We start from the raw sequence: 21,979 nt of genomic DNA, 5'->3' as shown, positions 1-21,979 counted from the left end.
ATTTGGTATGAAAAGATTATGGCTGCAAACATTTTTTTTTTTTTTTTTTATATAAATATTGAGAATCCCTTAGGATCATGTTACGGAATATATTTGGCAGTTTTATCTGTATAACTCGGTCTGACATTAAAAAAAAAAAAACGGCAGAAGTACCTAAACGCCAAAAGTATCTTGAAGTACTTCAAATGTATAAACAACATATCTAGACATGACAGTGTAACTTTTTCTGCATTGTGAAATTCAGATAGCTTCACATCTGGTAAATAATTTTTTATCCGGTAAACTGCACCTGTGAAAAGACATTTCCACAGACGTGGCCCCTGTGCTCTTAGCAGGAGATTTGAAATTGTGTGAAAGAGAAGGTCACTGAGCTTGGCTACTGCTTTCTGTTATCTCACAGCTTGCAGCCTCTCAAACACGTTCTGTCGGGTCTTTTTTCCCCCTCATCATCCCTGGAAGGTTTCAGCTCCAGGACAGGCATGGTGACATCATGGCAGTGGCGCCTTTTTTGCGTGCCGTGCAGCTGTGTCCCGCCCTTGGGAGGCGAGGTGGAGGCGTGTGCCGCCAAACGCTATTCAGCTTCCACTGCTGCCCACTAATTAAGCTGTCAGTGCGGAGAGGGAGCGAGCGGAGAGGGCGACAGCGTAAGAACAGTGGAGGAGCGAAAAAGCTCAGGCCCCCACGCTCCATCCAGGCTGTAATTTTACTGCGGCTCGTTTTACTTGGCTCACTTTGTCCAGCTAAGCAGCCAAAAAGCAAAGTCTTTTAGATTTGATTAGGTTCTAAAGGTTTGGGAATAAACCCAAAACACCTTTATTTGGGAATAAACCAAAACTCTTCACTGCTGAACCTAAACCCGCATTCCCCCTTGTATCCGCATGCGGTGCTCAATGTGGTGTCCAAACTATCATTTGATGCGGTATGAATCGCAATTAGGAGCAAGCAGTCATTTCGGATTCATGCTTTGTTTGCACTTACAAATAACATTTGCATAAGAAAGAAAGCAGTTATTGTCCTGGGACCGAGTTGCATCCCATCCAGAATGTATTCCTGCCTCGTGCCCTGTGTTAGTAGATTTACTGAGATGCTAGCCAGGATAAAGCGCTAACTGATGTCACGCAGAGGACCACTAACACCACAGAGCAGAGGACTTTCCTATGAACAGAATGTCCCTACTTTTTTAATTACTATAGATTGATTTAAGGTTATGGAGCATCCGTGAGGAAAAAAATTACTTCGGTTATAGGAGCTATAAACAGTTGTTCCAAACATTATTAAGACAAATATACCTAGCTTGTCTTATTACGGGGAGGTAAGAACTTCCTTCCTCTAGTCCACTCCTTAGTCTAAAACATGCCTGCTGCCAAACCAGCATTGCACCTCATTCCCATGTCGCAGGGAGGTGGTGAGCCACAAAAATCCCAATTGTCCACTGCTTTAGGCCTTGACCACTGGGAACTGTCTTTCAATACGTAAAGCCTTATATAACTGGCTCACTATCTCAGTCAGAGTGTGTAAAAGAGAAACCTCATACAATATTTCCTGCCAGTGCTGAAACTGAAACCCCTCTCTACTTCCTGAGTTTCACTGTTTGCAATATATCTCTTTTTACACTGCTGTTTTTCTCTACATACAGTATAACACAGTGGATTTTGAAGCTCAGGTAATCGAAATAACAATTGGTTGATGTTGGCTTTTCAATTTGTTGATTTACTAAGAACCTTTTTTTTTTTATAGTGCCTTGGCATACACAATATTGCTTTAAGACAATAATGGATGTAAGCTGTAGTCACGGTCTTTGTTGGTTATAATCTGTTTATGACCAAAACTGTTCTTGCGTTCCTCGTACCTGGAAGATAGCAGTCTTTTTGAATATCACATTTTGCCGTGCCAAGCTGCCATGAGGTGGCCTGGACCAGAGAAAATGGTAGCATTGATCAGCAATCAGTACATCAGAGAACTGGGGACTGGAGAAGAGCCATCCACCCCAATAACAACCACCACGAAGAGCAACAGAGCATGCAGAACTGTCAGTCTGAAGCACAGAACAGAACACAGAACACACAAGCTGAGAGCAATCAGGCACTGCAATCGACTCCCACGGGTTGGGTCCAAAAGACAAATTTTCTGCTTGAGCTCAGGCGTGTCAGAAGTAATACCAGCTCCATGGAGAATTCTACAGCAAACACAATAAAAAAAGAACAACGACCAAAAAGGAGACGTTGACATTTTGTTCGTTCAGGTCAGCTCAATGTTATGTTTTTACATAGATTGCACTGAAATATCTGAATAGTAGTCGAAGTGACTGGACCATGATGTTTATAATGTTTTGCCTGTAATTGGAAGGGTTTCATCATCTGTAAGTGCCACATCTTTAACTCTAGCGACTGGGGCATAGCCAGGTTTAAGTGGCAAGTGGGTGGTCAGTTTAGACCTAGTGATATTTTTAAGGTGGCAATCAAGGCTGGGGCAAAATCATAATCTGCAATATGTAGACAATGATGTTATGTGGCTCTGCCTACCTGTGGATGGAGTGAGGAGGATCTCCACCCACACCATCATTTAGAAGGCATTATGACCTCAAGCTACATTTTAGAAAGTATACAGTATTAGGATCACATGTACTCTGTTATGCCAATCAAAGGGTACCATAACTGTTTCATGTCTTATCTGCTACATCAAGGGTTAACAAATGGTGTACCATGGAAGAGATGATGAAGCAGTTTAGTTTAAAAAGCTAAAAAATACTGCAGCAGAGATGATTAATGTATAGTTAAAAATGCCTATAGTTTAGTGACTCAAGTTTTTAAACATGAACCAACAAATGCTCTGTTGAAGGTCTTTTTTCCAGTCATTTCGTTTTATTTAGCCTCTCTGGTCTGATAAGCAAAGTAATTATAGAGCTTTTTAAGAAAGGTGTGGATTTATCAACATAGACATCTCATCTGGCTATCACCACTCTACTCACCTCTGACTAGCATTTACTCACCTCTGACTGGCGTTTTTGACTAGCCTTTGACTAGCCACCTTTGACTAGCATTTACTCACCTCTGACTGGCATTTACTCACCTCTGACTGGCTTTTACCCACCTCTGACTGGCGTTTACCCATCTCTAAATACCATTTACCCACCTCTGACTGGCGTTTACTCACTAGCATTTACTCACCTCTGACTGGCGTTTACCCATCTCTAAATACCATTTACCCATCTCTGACTAGCATTTACTCACCACTGACTAGCATCTACTCACCTCTGACTGGCGTTTACCCACCTCTGACTGGCATTTACTCACCACTGACTAGCATCTACTCACCTCTGACTGGCGTTTACCCACCTCTGACTGGCATTTACTCACCCCTGACTAGCATTTACTCACCTCTGACCGGCTTTTACCCATCTCTGAATAGCATTTACTCACCTCTGACTAGTGTTTACCCACCTCTGACTAGCATTTACTTACCTCTGAATATCATTAACCCACCATTGACTGGCGTTTTTGACTAGCCTTTGACTAGCCACCTTTGACTAGCATTTACTCACCTCTGACTGGCATTTACTCACCTCTGACTGGCTTTTACCCACCTCTTACTGGCGTTTACCCATCTCTAAATACCATTTACCCATCTCTGAATAGCATTTACTCACCTCTGACTAGTGTTTACCCACCTCTGACTAGCATTTACTTACCTCTGAATATCATTAACCCACCATTGACTGGCGTTTTTGACTAGCCTTTGACTAGCCACCTTTGACTAGCATTTACTCACCTCTGACTGGCATTTACTCACCTCTGACTGGCTTTTACCCACCTCTGACTGGCTTTTACCCATCTCTGACTGGCGTTTACCCACCTCTGACTAGCATTTACTCACCTCTGACTAGCATTTACTCACCTCTGATTGGTGCTTACCCATCTCTAAATACCATTTACCCACCTCTGACTAGCATTTACTCACCACTGACTGGTGTTTACCCACCTCTGACTAGCATTTACTCACCTCTGACTAGCATTTACTCACCACTGACTGGCGTTTTTGACTAGCCTTTGACTAGCCACCTTTGACTAGCATTTACTCACCTCTGACTGGTGTTTACCCACCTCTGACTGGCGTTTACCCACCTCTGACTAGCATTTACTCACCACTGACTAGCATCTACTCACCTTCAGTAACTAGCATTTACTTACCTTTGACTAGCGTTTATTCATCTCTCACTGGTGTTTTTCCAAATCTGACTAGCATTCACCCACCTCTGACTAAAATTTACTAACCTCTTCTTAGTGTTTATGCACCTCTGACTAATGACCTCAGACAGGTGTCCTCTCTGACGTCCGGCGGTTGGGCGGCTTTCCTCGGCTGGAAAGAAGGCCGTGACGTGGATCTCCTAGTGGCCTATTCCTCCTCAGTGGAAGGGTCACAGTATCCAGCTCTGTGTGAGAGTAAGTCCAGTCCAGTATCTCAACAGACCTCAAGCTACACTCCCCGCTCCTCAAGCTTTTTTTTTTTATAGAGGGGGAGAAGCCCGGGGCTCATCAGCCCTGCCTAATTCTGCGGCCCCGCTCCTTCGCGCACCTGCTGAAGGGGATGCCGTCTAGTTAGTGAGCCTTAGAGTGATATTCGGAGAGTAATATTGATTTCGGCACACACCCATTACAGGCACACACCGTGACACCACTAATAATACAGCTTATAATGCTACTAATAATATCCATTTACAAATTTCAGCAGTAGCCTACAAAGCTCTTTTTCTGACATGAATAGCATTCTTGGTAGTCAAGAGAAGGGCTTTGAAATTTTAGTATATGTCAATCTAATCTAATCCAACTGCTTTGGTCCAATTGCAATTCAGTGCCATTGTCTGAAAGGCAGTTCACAAGGTATCGCTGGCTTCTTTTCTGCCTGTACTTTTGTGCAAAAAGTACTGTTTGAGTTGTAATCTCCTGGGCTATTCTCCTGTGCAGTCCCCTCTTTTTCAGACCTTTTTTTTTTTCCTTTTTGATTTTTTCCCCCTCTGGGCTCCTGGGCAGAGACACCGTTACTTTAGGTGTTTCCAAAGTGAAGACTCCACATGAGCTCCTCGAAACCTTTCTGACTTCTCTCTGGAAGACTTTCATGTTCTTTACTCTTGATGAGGGTCACGTGGGCCAGGCCTAAACCTGTCATGTTTTTTTTTTCCCCCATGAAGTGAAGGCACGGCACACTTTGAGTTGTAAAAGCTGGAACTAGTGCTGAAACTATCCGCTACAATAATAGTAGGTTTTTGCAAATACTTGTACTGTACTTCATCATCACAAATACTATCTGAAATTCATTACCATATGCAATTAGGGACTGTTATGTATCCCTGTGCTGAATAATAAAAATGTTTACAGTTTTTTACCAACAATTATGGCAATGCCACAGCTGTTTGGTGGCCACGAGAGAAAAAAAAAAAAAACAGGCTTTGCTCTCCCAGTCTCATGTATGTGGAAAAGGCTACAGTAGATAGCTGTGCCCCTGACAATCTGCAGTTGGCCAGCCTTTTCAGAGTTTTAGATCACTTTTGGCAGCTGTTGAATGATCTGTGGCTGGAAATGGGGCCGGGTAAGTTCAGTGGTTTAGATGTTGGACTACTAATTGGAAAGTCAGAGGATCAAACCCCAGCGCTACCAAGCTGCCCCTGGTGGGCCCTCGAGCAAGGTCCCCAACACTCAACTCATCCGATATCTAATGACATAACTGTAAATTGCTCTGGATAAAAAATATCTGGAAAAATGCCATAAATGAAATTGGAACAGAAATATTAACAATAAAAAAAGACATAGTCTATGTTCTACTCATTATAGTTACATTTAATCGTGTGGATCATCCATGAAGCATCCTAATTTTTTTCCTTCTCAATAATGATGCTGTGACCTAGTGAGAAACAGTGAAGGGAATATGTTGGCGGCCTCATTTATGTGCTTAATTGGGTCCAGCTCTGTTCTACTACCTGGCTGAGCAATTTCCTTAAATGTCAGAGTCTATGTTACCTCTTTAAACACATGTCTGTCTGAAGCTGGAGCTGGATAAAACAGGAGCTATGTTTAGACACAGTCCAGGTTTGCTACCTATTTATCATTGTCAATTTTTAAAGGAAGCAAAAGTGAAGATCACACAGCTTTTTTTATTTATTTTTATTTTTTTTCGTCTCCATTTTTTATCTAAAATTACTTGGTGTATTCAACAAGCATGGTTTGCACGGCAGGACATTTGGAACAGTAAATTAGCACACCTATGCTAATCCCAAATCTCTCAAAATCCCCACAGTCCTCCGGACCATCATCCATGGGGAGTTGAATTGACTCTATATTTTTTGATGGTTTTTGATATCATGACTAGCAGAGACCCCGCTCTCCCTTTTTCTCGCTCGTACTTGCGCTCTTCTCATCTCTCACCCACGTTTTTCACCACAGGTCTGATATCCGAGCTGGACCGAGGCTCAGCGGGTGCGGGAGAGAGTCTGCTGCCTGCCAGTATTGAGGTGTTTTGCTTTTCAACAGCATGTTGAGCTAAGAAATCAGAACACCAGGTCGTGATTACAGGGGGCCCTGCTAGATGAAAACACGACCAGTGCCAGTGTTCCATGAGAAGAGACAGAGGAGGACTGTGAAGTGCAGCAGAAACCTTTCCAACTGACGGCTCCAAGAATCTGGGGAAAAAAAAAATGGACAAGATGTGACTGAATGACAAACTGAGTTAAATTATGTAGAATCCTGCTGAGCTGGAGAGAGAGAGAGCGCCGCTGGTGACAGCGTGGGTAACATGAGGACGTCCTAGAACAGTACCTGTTCGCATCTGAGGCTTTGATTCGTTCCAGTTCTGTGGTTAGATCATTAGATCATTATTGTAACATGGTAAAATCAGAAGAGACTTCATATCTGGACACAAAGGGGGGGAGGGTGACTAAAAAAAATATATATTTAGAGGTTAACATAATGACATTGTCCATATCAATAAAGAGCATTCAAACCATCTGGGACTTTTAAATAAATAAAAAATATATTATTATAAGATTATATATTTCTCTAATATATATAATATAAACCACCTGTGGCGGCAAAGTGGTCTAGTGGTTAGCACTGTCGCCTTGAACCCCCAGCGTCCGGGTTTAATTCCCGGCACGTTCTCCCCGTGCTTGGTGGGTTTCCTCCGGGTACCCCGGTTTCCTCCCAGGGACATGTAGGACAGGTTAATTGGCGTTCCCAAATTGCCCATAGTGTGTGAATGAGTGTGTGAGGTTGCGTATGTACAGTATGTGTGTGTGTGCCCTGCAATGAATTGGCACCCTGTCCAGGGTGTACCCCGCCTTGTGCCCAGTGTGTCCAGGCCCCCCGTGACCCTGAATACAGAATAAAGCGGTATAGAAGATGAGTAAGTGAGTGATAACCCCCTGCTACACTAATGCACTTATCCCAGCGTTTCACTAGTGCTCGGATACCATCGAGGTAGAAATTTGTTTTTGGCACAACAGAGCCATGATTGAACGTCCTAAACTCCTTCAATATGATTATTGGTGACTCTTGTATTTGGTAGGACCTTCGGTCAACATTCACACACTGGGAAATTTGGGATAGCCAATTAGCCACACCTGCTGTCTTTGGGCTGTGTGAGGAAACCAGAGAACACAGAGGAAACTCACCAAGCACAAGGAGAATATACAAACTCGATGCACACATTGAGGTTCGATTCCCCACGCAGGAATCGAACCCAGGACCTGGAAGTGAAAGGTGACAGTGCTAATTACTGAGCCATTGTGCTGCCATATAAGGTAAATACCCCAGCAATAGCCAGAATTATAATTTCTATGTCATGCCAGTATTACTCATGATATCACACATGTATACTGGAGTTCGCCTGAGCAATCACAAAGCCGAACATTTCAAAACACAAACTGTAACCACATCCAACATTACGCTACAAGAACTATTTTATGGTCTTGTTTATCACATCTTTCATTAGTCAGTGATTATGTACGTAGGAGTGTTGTAGGATTATAATTTTAATGATGATGACTGTATAAGCAGCAGATTTTAGAATCGATCCCAACAGGGTCAAGGTCAAGATCAAGGTCAAATGTCTGAAATGGATTTTCTTCACCAGCTTCCTTTCTGTTTGAATTAACATTCAAGTGAATTTCAGGAATGCAAATTAGTTACAAGAATAGCTAGAATAACTTATCATCTCTACTGGCCTTAACTTCATGGTGTTGGTTCTTTAAAGAACACTGAGTCACATTTTCCTGGCATCATGTGCTGGGGAATATGATCATATGAGCATGTGACCAAAACATGCTATTCATTTTTTTGGAATAGTTATTCTCATGAAACTCTAATGTCTCATTTGTGTAATGAAATGTGTGAAATCCTAAGACTTTAAAGTTCTGGATCTTCGGTACAGTAAATACAGTATAATCATATAACAATAGGCATATCTTTTAAAGCTCTATGCATTATGTGACACATAGTTACTCGCTCTAATAGAAACCAACATCTTGTCCCTTATACACACAGGTATACTTCTGAATCTCAAGCTACTGTAAGACATCATTTTATATCAAAGAACCCCGAATTCCTCCCTGAACTGCTTTGAAGGATGGCTGTAAGCTGTATGTTGCAGTGAAACCCATTCCGTCGGAGCGTGAGCAGGGCTGCGCCCCCGAGCGGGTATTACCTCCTACTTTATTTCCCTCTGCTGAGCCTGTACCTGTCAGTGGTGTAATAAGCTGTGGGTTTTTAACAATAATAAAGAGAAATATGAAAGGCTTGCCTGTTTCTAAGAAGAAGCCGTTTCATGTAAAACGTAACTATAAATGATACATTTGACATAAAACATCTTTGAATATACTTTTTATCCATTTATAATTACAAAACCTACTTTTTTTTGGTAAATTTTTTTGATTGTTTGTTCTTCTTCTTTTTCTTCTTTGTCTTTCGTCTGTTCCTCTTTCAGGGGTCGCCACAGCGGACCATCTGCCTCCATCTAACCCTCTCCTCTGCATCCTCTTCTCTCACACCAACTAACTTCATGTCCTCTCTCACTGCATCCATAAATCTCCTCTTTGGTCTTCCTCTAGACCTCCTGCCTGGCAGTTCCAACCTCAGCATCCTTCTACCGATATATTCACAATCTCTCCTCTGAACATGTCCAAACCACCTCAATCTGGCCTCTCTGACTTTATCTCCAAAACATCTAACATGGGTTGTCCCTCTGATGAACTCATTCTTGATCCTATCCATCCTTGTCACTCCCAAGGAGAACCTCAACACCTTCAGGTTTGCCTCCTGTCTTTTCTTCAGTGCCACTGTCTCTAAGCCGTAGAGCATCGCTGGTCTCACCACTGTCCTGTACACCTTTCCTTTCATTCTCGCTGATACTCTTTTATCTCAAAACACACCTGACACTTTTTATTGTTTGTTTATAATAATAATAATAATTATTATTATTATCATGTAAAAAAAGAATATTTAAACAATGATCCAAGGATACATTAAAAAGGAAACTATTTTATTATATAACTTCAGTCTTTTTTTGGTCACACTGGATCAAAGAATACGAATGATTTTTAACAAATCTCAGGTGTGGAAATGATATATAAAGCTTCAAAAAGGAGTATTAAAAACGTAAATATTTAATTGACTGACTTTCTGTTTAATGAAAATGTCATCCTCTTATGAGAAAATGTGAAAGAAAGGAATAACACTGAGTTTGATAATAAAATGTCTTTTTCATCACTGACACTAGTAGGGGTTCAGATTTTTTTGTGTGTGCGTTCCACACTTGACTACACCTGAGTGATAGAGCTGGGACTCAACCTGAAGTGGTGAGAGTGGGTAAAAAGCACAATCATCAGATGAGCTCAAGCTTGCAGATTCCAAACACAGCCTGTGCCGCCATCTGGAGGTCATTTAAGGTGGACATCATAAGTTGAGCCTTTGTCTATCTTATGTCCTTTCATGCACATGGAAATCTTTTATTCTTAATATGAACCAGATTTTTTTGGATTTATGAGACTGGGGTCAGAGCGCAGGGTCACCCACTAAACTGCCCCTCTGTAGTGGACAGGTTTAAGGGCCCAACAGTGGCAACTTGGTAGAGCTGGGGACTGAACCAAAAACCTTCTGATTAGAACCTCAACACACTGAGACTTCAACTTTATTTATTAATTTCTTTCTACACAGTAAAACAATAATGCTTCCCTAAAAAATTTAAGTTGCTAACCTTAACCGTTTTTGGAGAGACGATTTTATACGTCCCAACAAAAATAGCCATTTTTTTGTTTTATACTGTCTCAAACAATAATTATGTAAAATGCAAATAATTTTTTATTTCTTTATGAGCAATTATATTAAAATTAGTGTAAGCTTTTAGAAACATCTGACCTGTAAAAAGTGTTGCTTAAATTAAAGCAAATTTCAGAATTGTTTTCCTCCAAATTACTAACAACAGTGGTTTTGTTTAAATGCTCCAAATTAGACACACACCTTGTGTTACGCCACCATAAAACATAGAAAATTATGGTTTATTGAATTAAAATAGCTTTTTGTAATCTGCCCCAAAACATTAGCATTAAAATTCCAGCGCGACCAAAAAAATCTGTAGTGTCTGTAACCATGTCAAATTCATGGTGTGTTATCATAACAATTTAGCATTTTACAATAATACACTTTTTCAGGTTTATGAACCTGAAAAATCCTGTGAAATCTAAAGTGGACAGTTTCATCTGAATGACAGTTAAAACCGTTGAAAGATTTGAATTTAAAAAGTTAACCGACACTACGGACATAAAAGGGCATGAAACTGTATTTAGCAAATGTGTTTCTTTTTTTTTGTTGATAGAAATATAAATGTGTATGTGTATTAACAAAAAAATATATAGATCAGAAGATAAGAAGCATTAAGTATTATAAAACATGTTGTTTTATGATTAGTTCACTTTTTTTTACCTAGATGAGACACTTTCAGCACCAATACCATGTTGGCTCCCTGTAAAGCTTCATAACGGCTCTAATCTGAGCTGCTGGTTGTTAATTGGTGATTTCTAAGGCTGGTGACTATAAATGAACTTTTCCTCTGCAGCAGAGCTTAGTTTTGGTCTTGCTTTCCTGGGAAGGTCTTCATGAGAGCCAGTTTCATCATGGAGCTTGATGGGTTTTGCAAATGCACTCGACACAATACTGTTCTTGTTCCAGAACAGCTGACCTTACTATCTAATGTGATATGTTTTATTTTATAGTTGTATTTTTAGTACTGCTCTAGAATGTAAAAAATAAATAAAACAAAAACACTTCAATTAGAATTGACTTTTTGCCTTTTTTTGGTTCTGAGTGGAGCAGCAGTGCTGTTTTTATACTGTAGGGGGCAGCGTCTTTAGGGGACACCATACCAGTTGAAATAAAGTCTTTTGGAAAGCGCTGACTCTGAAGCACAATATCCTATCAGTGTTTATTAATCCTATCTAATGTAGATTAAGGTATCTGGCTTAGAAGATTGATCCCGTTGTGCAATGAACAATTTCACCGGATGACGCACTCACACCCACATGCCATCCTGAAATTTTCTCACACACACCAGCCCTCCATCTGCTCACACACAAATGGAGAAGTTTTCTTCTCCACTTATAGTACCATCCTCCTCCAGTGATGATGACCTTCTTCCATGTGTTGTGGCTATGAGGAAGTTTGAGATCTTTGGAAGGTTAGTGCTAATAGAGCTCCACCTGGAGGTAAATGATGGTTACAGTAGTTGCAGAAGATACACCTCATCTGGAAGGAGTCAGAACATCTGGAGCTAATTGTTAAAAAAGTGAGCAGTCACCTTTCAGATGGTCCACCTACTTGTCAATCAAATTACAGTTGATCAAGGGGTGTTCAAGAAAGAGCTAGATCCTCACCAATGTCACCAAAATACGATTTCCATTCAATCGGCAACAGTGGGTGAATCAGCCAGTCAGAAGTTTACAAAGCTGGCCCGACAGCTTGGTGAGGATCAGAGCAAATCTGGCAAACCTTCCTCAGAGGGATGAAAGGATGCTGAGGGCAAGTGTGAGGGCAACATTGCGCCAACAGAAGATCTGGAAAAGTTCTGGAAAAGACATCAAGCTGGAATCCAATGGGAAACCCATTCAAGGTGAAAGAGGGGAGAAGGAGCATGAGGATCCTGTTTTTAGGAAGCTGCACTTCAATACTTTAAATCTCAGAGGAACTGTCTTTCCTTATTCCTCAGTCTATAGATCTCCTGCTCTCTGTTTCACAACATCTTCCTATTGTTTCTTCTTTCCTTTTCTTCATCTCTCTTACACACATTAGAGTTTCAGATGATCACATTGTGGAACAGAACTTTTAGTTTAAATGAACACTGTATAAGCTGGAAACCTCATTCAATATGATGCTCTGTTTCACACTGTTTATAGGAAAATAACAACAATATGATGTGATCAAGCTGTGGAACTGTTGATTATTTCTCTCTAACACCACATTATGAGGAGTTTTATTCCCCTTAAACTGGACCGATTTGCCCACAAGCATACAGTTAGTTGTATTTTATCAGTACTGGGTACGTCAAAACTTTTGCTTACTGTAAAACTGTATACTTAACTTTGTTATTATAAATAAACTTAAAATTATAAATTGCATTGTTTTTAAAATAAATTTGTAATTAATTGATCTAAACATATATGAATATATTATTAGATGATTTATCAGCAAGGTTCTATTGATTGATTGATTGATTGATTGATTGATTGATTGTATGAGCAATACATGAATAATAATTAACAAGAAGGGATCAAACAAACAAACAAACAAACAAACAAACCATTAAAAATAAACATAGAAATAAATGTATGATTTTTTTTGTTTGTTTATTTGTTTATTTGTTTGTTTGTTTATTATGTAGTTTATCAGTACTGGAACACAGTGAAATCCTTCCCCATGGTAATCCCATACAGTACATCAGACGGAAACATGCCAGATTAGTCCAGTAATGTCCGGTGATAGTATAAACAGAGCGTCTCTGAGACCCTGTACGGATCCAGGTTCAGTTTCTGACCGACTGACTGATGATGAAGAGGAGGAGGAATGAGATCCCAGGTGAGTAAACCCTTCCCGAATCCTTCTGTCGGACAGTGACGAATAACACGGGGGATGAAATACCTCGCTCGGTCTCAGGACACAATCTTCTTGCTAACTCCACTTTATTGACAGTTTTGAGGTTCACCTTTGACACTGTGAGTGTTGGTGCATGCCTCAGATCTTCTCTATGCCTTAATCAGGACTGTATTTTACCATCATGCTCCACAGGTCACAGGATAAATCATACTGGAATGTAGAGAAGGAAAGAACATTCGGAGAAATGTATCGCTATGTGTCCAGGGTGTACCCGCCTCATGCCCTAAGTCTCCTGGGATGGACGGCCCTGTATACAGGATAAAGTGGTGAGCGAGTGAGTTCTTCATGGGCGTATTCATTAAAACATGAGTACAGTATAGCAATGCACACTTCTGTATGCAGTCGATCACACTTAAGGGTTCTAGACTGAAGCTGTGCAATAAAACAGACTAAAGAGCTCACACCCTGGTTGTGAGAGGAGCATCAGGCATGTTTTTTTTTTCTTTGTAGGAAATAAAGACTTACTCAAGTAATCATTGGACGGAAGATTTATAGAAAAGGAGGGCCACTATTGTAATGAAACAAAACCCTTTTTTTCTCTCTTATTAAAAGTGGACCCCTGTAAATTGTTAAAGATTAAGGGGTTCAACTCAAGCCAACAGTTTTTTGTACGGTTTGGAATAAAGCCTATTGGTTACCAAGGCAACTGCCTTAAAGAACTGAAATTTATTCCAGTCCACAGTCACCAATATACTTATAATAAAACGATTATTACACGAGGCCTGTTTATAATCAACGACAGGGTGATAAAACCTAAAGTTTTGGCCCTGACACTGGAGACTCATAATACATAATCATCTCCTTACAAAAAACTTGACATACTTTTTTATTTATGTTGAGTGTCCTCCGTACTTCCTGTAAAGACTATTTCAAAAAGCAAGAATGATAAGCCCTGAACCTTCGTTGCTTTTAGATCGTCCATAACTAATTTGCACACCATTAAATATTCCGTGTACACACACATACTCTGTGAAACAGTATGAATATTTTAAAGCAATGCCTAAAAATGATCATCCCTAGATTAAAGATTAAAACACTAATGGCTGTGAGAAATGCTGCCCTAATGCAGGTGCTCGAACCCGTCAAACCGCCGTCATCAGCCTGGGCTAAACTGAGCCTGACCTTTGACCTTTCTGTCTCTCAAACACAATGCTGTGCATTAGAAATAGACCCGGCGGGATTCGGGTTCCTGCCGTCTGCTACTCCAGCCATGTTCGTGAAGAAACACGACTGCTCATTTCCTCAGCTATAATGCAGATGTGGTCTGTGATGTTGGTACAGATGTTGTTGCAGTTTGCCTGGGGCTTGACGGGAGGAACGAGTTCTAGGGGAGTGTGTGTGTGTGTATGTGTGTGTCTTAGGGGGGTGGGTTATGTGGTCTGTAGAATTACTTTGTGGTTCAAAGCATATACACCAGGGATGTGAAGATGGAAAGAAAGTGAGAGAGCATGGAGATGTGCCATTCACACGAGACATCTGGCACGGTAGTGAAGCTTAGTGAAGAAGCATCTCTCTCTCTCTCTTTCTCTCTCTCTCTCTTTCTCAAACACACATTTTTACATTTTTCTCTATTACTTTTAAAAATCTGCATGTAACATAAAGCTTGAAAACATATTAAGCCCACCTAAAGTCTCCCGCAAAGTACCCATAGCAACCGATTGGAAATTCCATAGCAATCACATACTGTAGCAACAGCTGGGAAACCACCTGGCATAATGCAGCCCTCATAACTATAACTTTAACTTTTTATAATCTTTAAACATAGTGTTTAGGTATAAACACACACACACATTGTCCAAGGTTCTTTTGTTTGTCCCTTTACCAGTGGACAGAGTTTACATTTATTTACTGTACACACTTGGAAGCTAAGAATCCCTTTATTATTTAAAGAAAGAACTTTAAATATTTAATGTAATATCTAAGGATATTTATGAAAGCAAGCAAATCTTTTACAAGGAAGAACAGAACACAGTTATGAGAGTAAAAACTCCCTTTATTTCTCTATACAATCCCCAGACAGACTAATGCACTTACCCCAGTGTTTCACTACTGCTTGGACACCATCAGAGTAGAACGTTTTCTCAGTACTCTAGAGACATGATTGGACTGCCTGCCTCACATCCCAAACGCCGGCCTCCCAGGAACTCCTTTAATGACCCAAACATGTGGAAATGCCTCGGAGCGAGGTCAGGACTGTACGGAGAACGTGGCGATGACTCCCAGACTGAGTTCCTTTAACGTGCAAGATGAAGATGCTAATTCATCAGAAATGTCCAAGTTGACTTAAAGACCCCTCATATGTAGAAACTATAAGTAGTGCATTTGCCAGCTTTAAGCGGTCACTTTGGTAAACCCTTAAAGATTCTGTGGAGAACCACAGAGAACTCTGTAGAGAAGATTTTGAAGGTGACCATTTAGCAAAATATCCCATGACTAACCCAATAATCTTTAATGGGAAAGCATGGGAAAATTCCCCTAGCTTCCTAAAAGCATTCCTTATTTTGCCTTTCCCCTTATTATTTTATATACAAGCTCACAGTGTGTAAACCTGCTTTAACTACTTTCTAGTTCTGAAGATGCTCCCTATAGGTTTCTAGTTCTAAAGATATCCCCAATGGATCCCTAGTCTTAAAGATGTCCCCAATAAATCTTTACTCCAGAAGATGTCCCCAATATGTTTATAGTTCCAAAGAAAGTCCCCAGCAGATCTCAAATCGGAGTCGTCTCCAATAGGTCCTTGACTGTTAAAAAAAATGGTAAAGAAACTCTAAAGATTGTTGCAAGAACCTTACCATGAATTGCAGAGCGTCAGAATGAACGTTGTTTCTCACGCTGTTTTAGAAGTAAAAGACTATCTCGGAGGGTTCTTTTGTGATGAGTATGTACAGCTTCATGTTAGGCTTTTTTTTTGCTTAGAACCTAAACATGAGCTTGGCCCAGAATATTAGCAACAGATCCACTTGTGCTGTGGGTTGAGGGGCGTGGCCTCCATGAATTACAGTAGACTTGTTTTATTCTGTACATCCCACAGGTGTTTGATCGGACTGGGATCTGGGTAGTTTGTTCAGCTTGTTTGCTGAACCCTGTGTGCGGTGGGCTTTCAAATTAAAATTTTATTTGTCACATGCACAGTCATACACCATACGATATGCAGTGAAATGCTTAGACAACTGCTAAAATAAAAGACTATGGATAAGAAATAAATATGAAAAATAAAATAACAGGTAAATTTAACTAGGAAGAATAAAATAAAATATAAAGTTTAAATAAAAAAACTGTACAACAAAATACACAATATAGAAAATATATAGAAGAAATATAGAACAAAAAGAAAAAGCTGTATAAGGTAGGTATGGATTTATGTCATTTTTTTGTGTAATAAAGTTAGAATAAATGGTAAAAAGAAAATGGTAATGTTTGGTGCACTGAATGTTCTAAACCTTAATCTTTAGTTCTGTAAAACTAGCACACACTGTTTGGTGTTTTCCCCACAACAGGCGGACATACACACACACCGGGGTGTGTTTATCCTGACAAATGTAGGTAGAAAAGGAAAGAGCCAAAAAGAATGAAAGCGAGAGATGAAGAAGGACAAAAATATCCCAGAATCTTGTGCTATAATTGGGCGAGTCTGTCAGGCCCCTTTTCTGATGCGAGGGTGCGTGCCCGGGCACCTCATCCCCACTGAAACCTTATCCTCTGAACACAGGTTCCACCCCTCCCACACCCTTACACAGTGACACCGCTGCCTCCTTCTCTCTAACTCTTTCACATACTGTACATACACACAAACACACACACACTACCACCTCCAACTATACACACATCTGTGGATTATTCTGTCTGAGTGTGTGTCTGTGTGTGTGTGTGTGTGTCTGAGTGGAATTTTAACACCTGTACAAGTTCAGCATCAGAAGAAAAGGATGCTTGGAAGTTGAAGTATGTGTGTGTGAGGGCTGGAGAACATTCTTCATTCAACACAGCATTGATTACACAGGTAAGGGTGGACCATCATCTTGTACACATAGAGAGTTATTGTCTTCTGCAGTTTGTGTCTCTACATCTCTACAGGAGCCCAGTAGAACTTTACAGTGGGTTTAGAACTTTACAGTGGCTTTTACATTTTGTTAGATGGAGCTGCTAAGAGTTTGCAAGCAACTTGTCAAATGTTCTGGAACAGGCAAAAGCATCAGAATGCTGAAGAACATGTGAAGAACCTTTAAATTTTAGTTTTTGTTAAGAGTGTAGATTAATAGAAAAACACCATGAAGTGTTCTCCAGGTTTGGTAACAACATTTAAGCATCTGAAGGGTACTTACACAGCTATGAATCTTCCTAAATAAGATATATTTTTTTAAACTTTTTGATGGTGTTTCAAGTAGAACATTTTTCAGATGCTAAGATTATGTCATATATTACATTTTTTTTTCTTTAAAAGTGTACATTCATAGAAAAGGTCTACAATGTTAAAGCATTTTTAATATTGTCTATCTGAGGGAATGTAGAGCACCTTTTTCAGGCTATCACCATGTGGCACTGTTTGTGGAGAGAAGATCTTTTGTGGAGCTTGACACTGTGTATTGCTTTCTCAGTGGGTTCCATGTTTGGCATTCTAGAAAATGTTCTTATCCACAGAACCCTTGAAAGAGTTACACATACTGCAGAGACTATATGTAAGTACTGCAAGTATATTCCTGAAACATAATGCTGCCTCTAGACTGGGTGACCATTAAATGTTCTTGTCGAACCTTATATTGGGTTGTGCTCTCTGATAGAACTTGAAACCCTAAAGAAGCATTAAAGGGTACTTTAAAGGGTTTTTTCTAAGAAAAACTATTTACCGCATTTAGTTTGTTTCTCTGGGGAACTATTATAAACGCTATCAGAACACCACATTTCCTTTTCTAAGAGGATCCAATTAGAACTTCAAGAATTGAAGTAAAGAACACTTCACTTCAACAGACTGGTTTAATGTGTTCTCCAGTTTGTCTCTCTAAGGAAAAACTTTATGGTAGAACCATGTGATTTCCGTTTTAAAAGAAAATCTTAAGATTAAGGATTGTTACATTTAGCAGACGCTCTTATCCAGAGCATCTTACATTTGTATCTCATTACACATTTGAGCATTAAGGGCCTTGCTCAAGGGCCCAACAGTAGCAACTTGGTGGTTGTGAGGTTTGAACCTGGGTTCTTCCGAACCGTAGTCCAATGCTTTAACCACTGAGCTACCCCTGGCTCATTTATGTTCACATTACTTAAAGATTGTATGTAGAATGTTCCTGAGACTGTTCCACATAGAATCTATTTAGGATGCTAAGGACCATAAACTGACCAAAGTACCCTTGAAGGATATTTTGTTAAGACTGAACATCGAAGATCTCTGTAAGAGTCTGCTCCATGCTTTGTGATGGAAGGTGGTGTTTATTGTTTTTTTGTTTCTGAGAGTTCATCCACAACTTGATGTTTCATAGTCGTGGTTCTGCTTCTTTCTTTTTTTTTATTATTATTATATTTTAAGTTTTCGGAAAGTGGTGACTGTTTTGTACATCTTAGCAGGAAGTACACAGTAGTGGGCCGTCTGGTTTGTTCATCTGCACTTCGCTCTCAGGACTATCATTTCCAGGGATTTTTTAAATGCTTTTTTTTTTTTTTTTTGCCCCTAAGTGAAACTCCAGTGTGTTAACAGGGAGATCCGGTCCAGAAACACATACTGTAGCCTGGAGAATAAGCCTTTATCCATCCAATCACGTACTGTAACTATAACGTACTGGAAACTTCAGTGCATATGATTCTTACAACACAAAATTACCAGATTTTTAATAACTTTTTTTTATTTATCCTGGCATGGTTTCTTTTGAATAATTATATATTTTTCAATCAGCCTTTTTTTTTTACCAAGGATTTATTTATTTTTAAAAAGTTTTTTTTGACAAATTATTAATTTATTTTTGCACATTAATATTTTTTTAACCCAAAATGTTTATTTATTTATTATTATTATTATTATTATTTTTTTTTACAAATTATTATTATTATTATTATTATTATTATTAATAATAATACTATTATAATTATTATTATTAATATTATTATTATTATTATTAAATATTTGTATTATATTTATATTTATATTATAAAATAATTTATTTTTACACTATTTATGGGAATAATTCATTTATTGTATGTGATTCTTTTAAAATATTTTTTTTAAATAATTCAATTTATTTTTCTCATGAACTTATTTTTACCAGTTCATTTACATTTGCATTTTTGAAAACTATTTATTTTAGATCACACATTTTTATTTCATTTATTGTAGCAAGTTTACATTTATTCACAATACGTTTTTAACAAATAATTAATTATTTTTTTGTTTATAATTTTTATACCATGATTCATTTTTTACCAGTTTTTACACACAATGCACTATTTTCACCTTTTTTTTTTTGTCATTTTTTAAGATTTATGCAAATTCTCCTTGTGTAGATTTAATTTACCACTTATTATTTGGGGCGTAATTCAATGCAAAAACTTATGCATGTGATTGTGTTTTTCCTTACATGACCACATGTGTGATTTATTGGGAGTGTGAGAGGTCATGTGTGCTAAACACAATAGTGCTTTCTTGGCTAGAACTATCAGCTCCTTCTGTATCTGCAGTTCCTACTGTGACTGAACCTTTAAAGTGTGTGTGTTCAGCCATGAACTGAGCTCAGTGAAAATGGTTCCAGGTTCATTTGGGGTTTCTTTATTATTTCTAGCTGTCAGCCCTCATCCTCAATGTCTTCATTATATTCATGTAGTAAAAGTTAGCTAACAGCTAAACTGACATGGAGTAAATAATTATGTTCTAGGGATGGAGTTAATGTTCGCTTGGTGTAAGTTTAGCACTGAACAGCCGGTGTTTTTCTGCTTAGTGGATCGAGACTAAAATGGGACTGGGTGTTGACTTACGAAAACATCCACTGTTTATTCAACTAAGCATAGAAAGAATCTGTTTCCCGCCTTTGGTTTTCCTTTGCATAATTATAGATCAGTCTCTGTGATCATTTCAACTCCTATCAATTATAAGACCAAAAATAAACCAAAAACCAAACCTATTTGTGTGTGATGTAAACTCAGAGAATGTACATTGATGTGAATTATTACAGTATGGAGATTTACTTCCTTATGCTGGATCACTTGCCACAAGCAAAAGGATTGAAAAAACAAAACAAAACAATTGTTCCTACTGAGCGAATATAATTATAATTGGTGTCTGGCATTTACAGACCAAACTATCTCTAAATGCCAAACACCAATTATAATTATATTTTTTTACTTACATCAAACTATGTTAGTAAACTATAAGTAAAGTTTAAATAGGTCAAAATGAGGAATGTTAGTATTTTAAACTGAAATCATATAACAAAACTTATTTAACTTAAATTTAACTGAATGATTAACAGTTAAATCTCTCTGAAACATGTGAGTTAGAGCTCAGTTGTGTTAGAGCTCAGGTAAGTTTTAACTCAGCTAAGACTGAGCTCAGATAAATGCATGCTCAATTGAGGTACAGTAAAGGTCAGGTGATTTAAAGCTCAGGTAAGTTTTAGCTCAAGTAAGTTAACAATCAGGTAAGATTGAATTGGATTGGATGAGTTTGAGCTAAGTTTGAGTTCACATAAGTTTTAGCTTTATAAAATATAAGCTTAGGAAAGTTTTATCTCAGGTGAGTTTAAGCTCTAGTAACTCAAAGCTCAGGTAAATTTTAGCTCTAATAATTTAGAGCTCAGGGAGGTTTTAGCTTTAGTAACTCATACTCTACCTCACGGAGGTCTTAATAGTAACTCATACTTTACCTCAGGGAGGTTTTAGATCTAGTAACTCATACTCTACCTCACGGAGGTCTTAGTAGTAACTTATACTTTACCTCAGGGAGGTTTTAGATCTAGTAACTCATACTCTACCTCAGGAAGGTTTTAGACCTATAGTAACTCATACTCTACCTCACGGAGGTCTTAGTAGTAACTCATACTTTACCTCAGGGTGGTTTTAGATCTAGTAACTAATACTTTACAGTACCTCAGGGAGGTTTAAGATTTAGTAACTGATACTTTACCTCAGGGAGGTTTTAGATCTAGTAACTCATACTCTACTTCAGGAACGTTTTAGATCTAGTAACTCATACTCTACCTCAGGGAGGTTTTAGACCTATAGTAACTCATACTTTACCTCAGGGAGGTTTTAGATCTAGTAACTCATACTCTACTTCAGGAACGTTTTAGATCTAGTAACTCATACTCTACCTTAGGGAGGTTTTAGACCTATAGTAACTCATACTCTACCTCAGGGAGGTTTTAAACCTATGGTAACTCATACTTTACCTCAGGGAGGTTTTAGATCTAGTAACTCATACTCTACTTCAGGGAGGTTTTAGACCTATAGTAACTCATACTCTACCTCAGGGAGGTTTTAGATCTAGTAACTCATACTCTACCTCAGGGAGGTTTTAGATCTAGTAACTCATACTTTACCTCAGGGAGGTTTTAGATCTAGTAACTCATACTCTACTTCAGGAACGTTTTAGATCTAGTAACTCATACTCTACCTTAGGGAGGTTTTAGACCTATAGTAACTCATACTCTACCTCAGGGAGGTTTTAGACCTATAGTAACTCATACTTTACCTCAGGGAGGTTTTAGATCTAGTAACTCTTACTCTACCTAAGGGAGGTTTTAGACCTATAGTAACTCATACTCTACCTCACGGAGGTCTTAGTAGTAACTCATACTTTACCTTAGGGAGGTTTT

The 21,979-nt window shown here is 38.9% G+C and overlaps 1 protein-coding gene across 1 annotated transcript in view; it reads left to right on the top strand.

Moving 5' to 3' along the window:
* The first annotated feature begins 16,955 nt into the window (after positions 1–16,955).
* Positions 16,956–21,979, top strand: part of col22a1 (collagen, type XXII, alpha 1) — a 65,054-nt gene continuing 60,030 nt past the window's right edge. The window contains exon 1 of the mRNA XM_053488612.1: positions 16,956–17,184. The gene's annotated coding sequence lies outside the window, so the exon portion shown is untranslated. The remainder of the gene's footprint in view (positions 17,185–21,979) is intronic.

The sequence above is a fragment of the Clarias gariepinus genome, chromosome 2 (genome assembly GCF_024256425.1).
Source record: "Clarias gariepinus isolate MV-2021 ecotype Netherlands chromosome 2, CGAR_prim_01v2, whole genome shotgun sequence".
In the NCBI taxonomy this organism is placed as follows: Eukaryota; Metazoa; Chordata; class Actinopteri; order Siluriformes; family Clariidae; genus Clarias; species Clarias gariepinus.
This window is presented reverse-complemented; position numbering and strand designations above follow the sequence as displayed.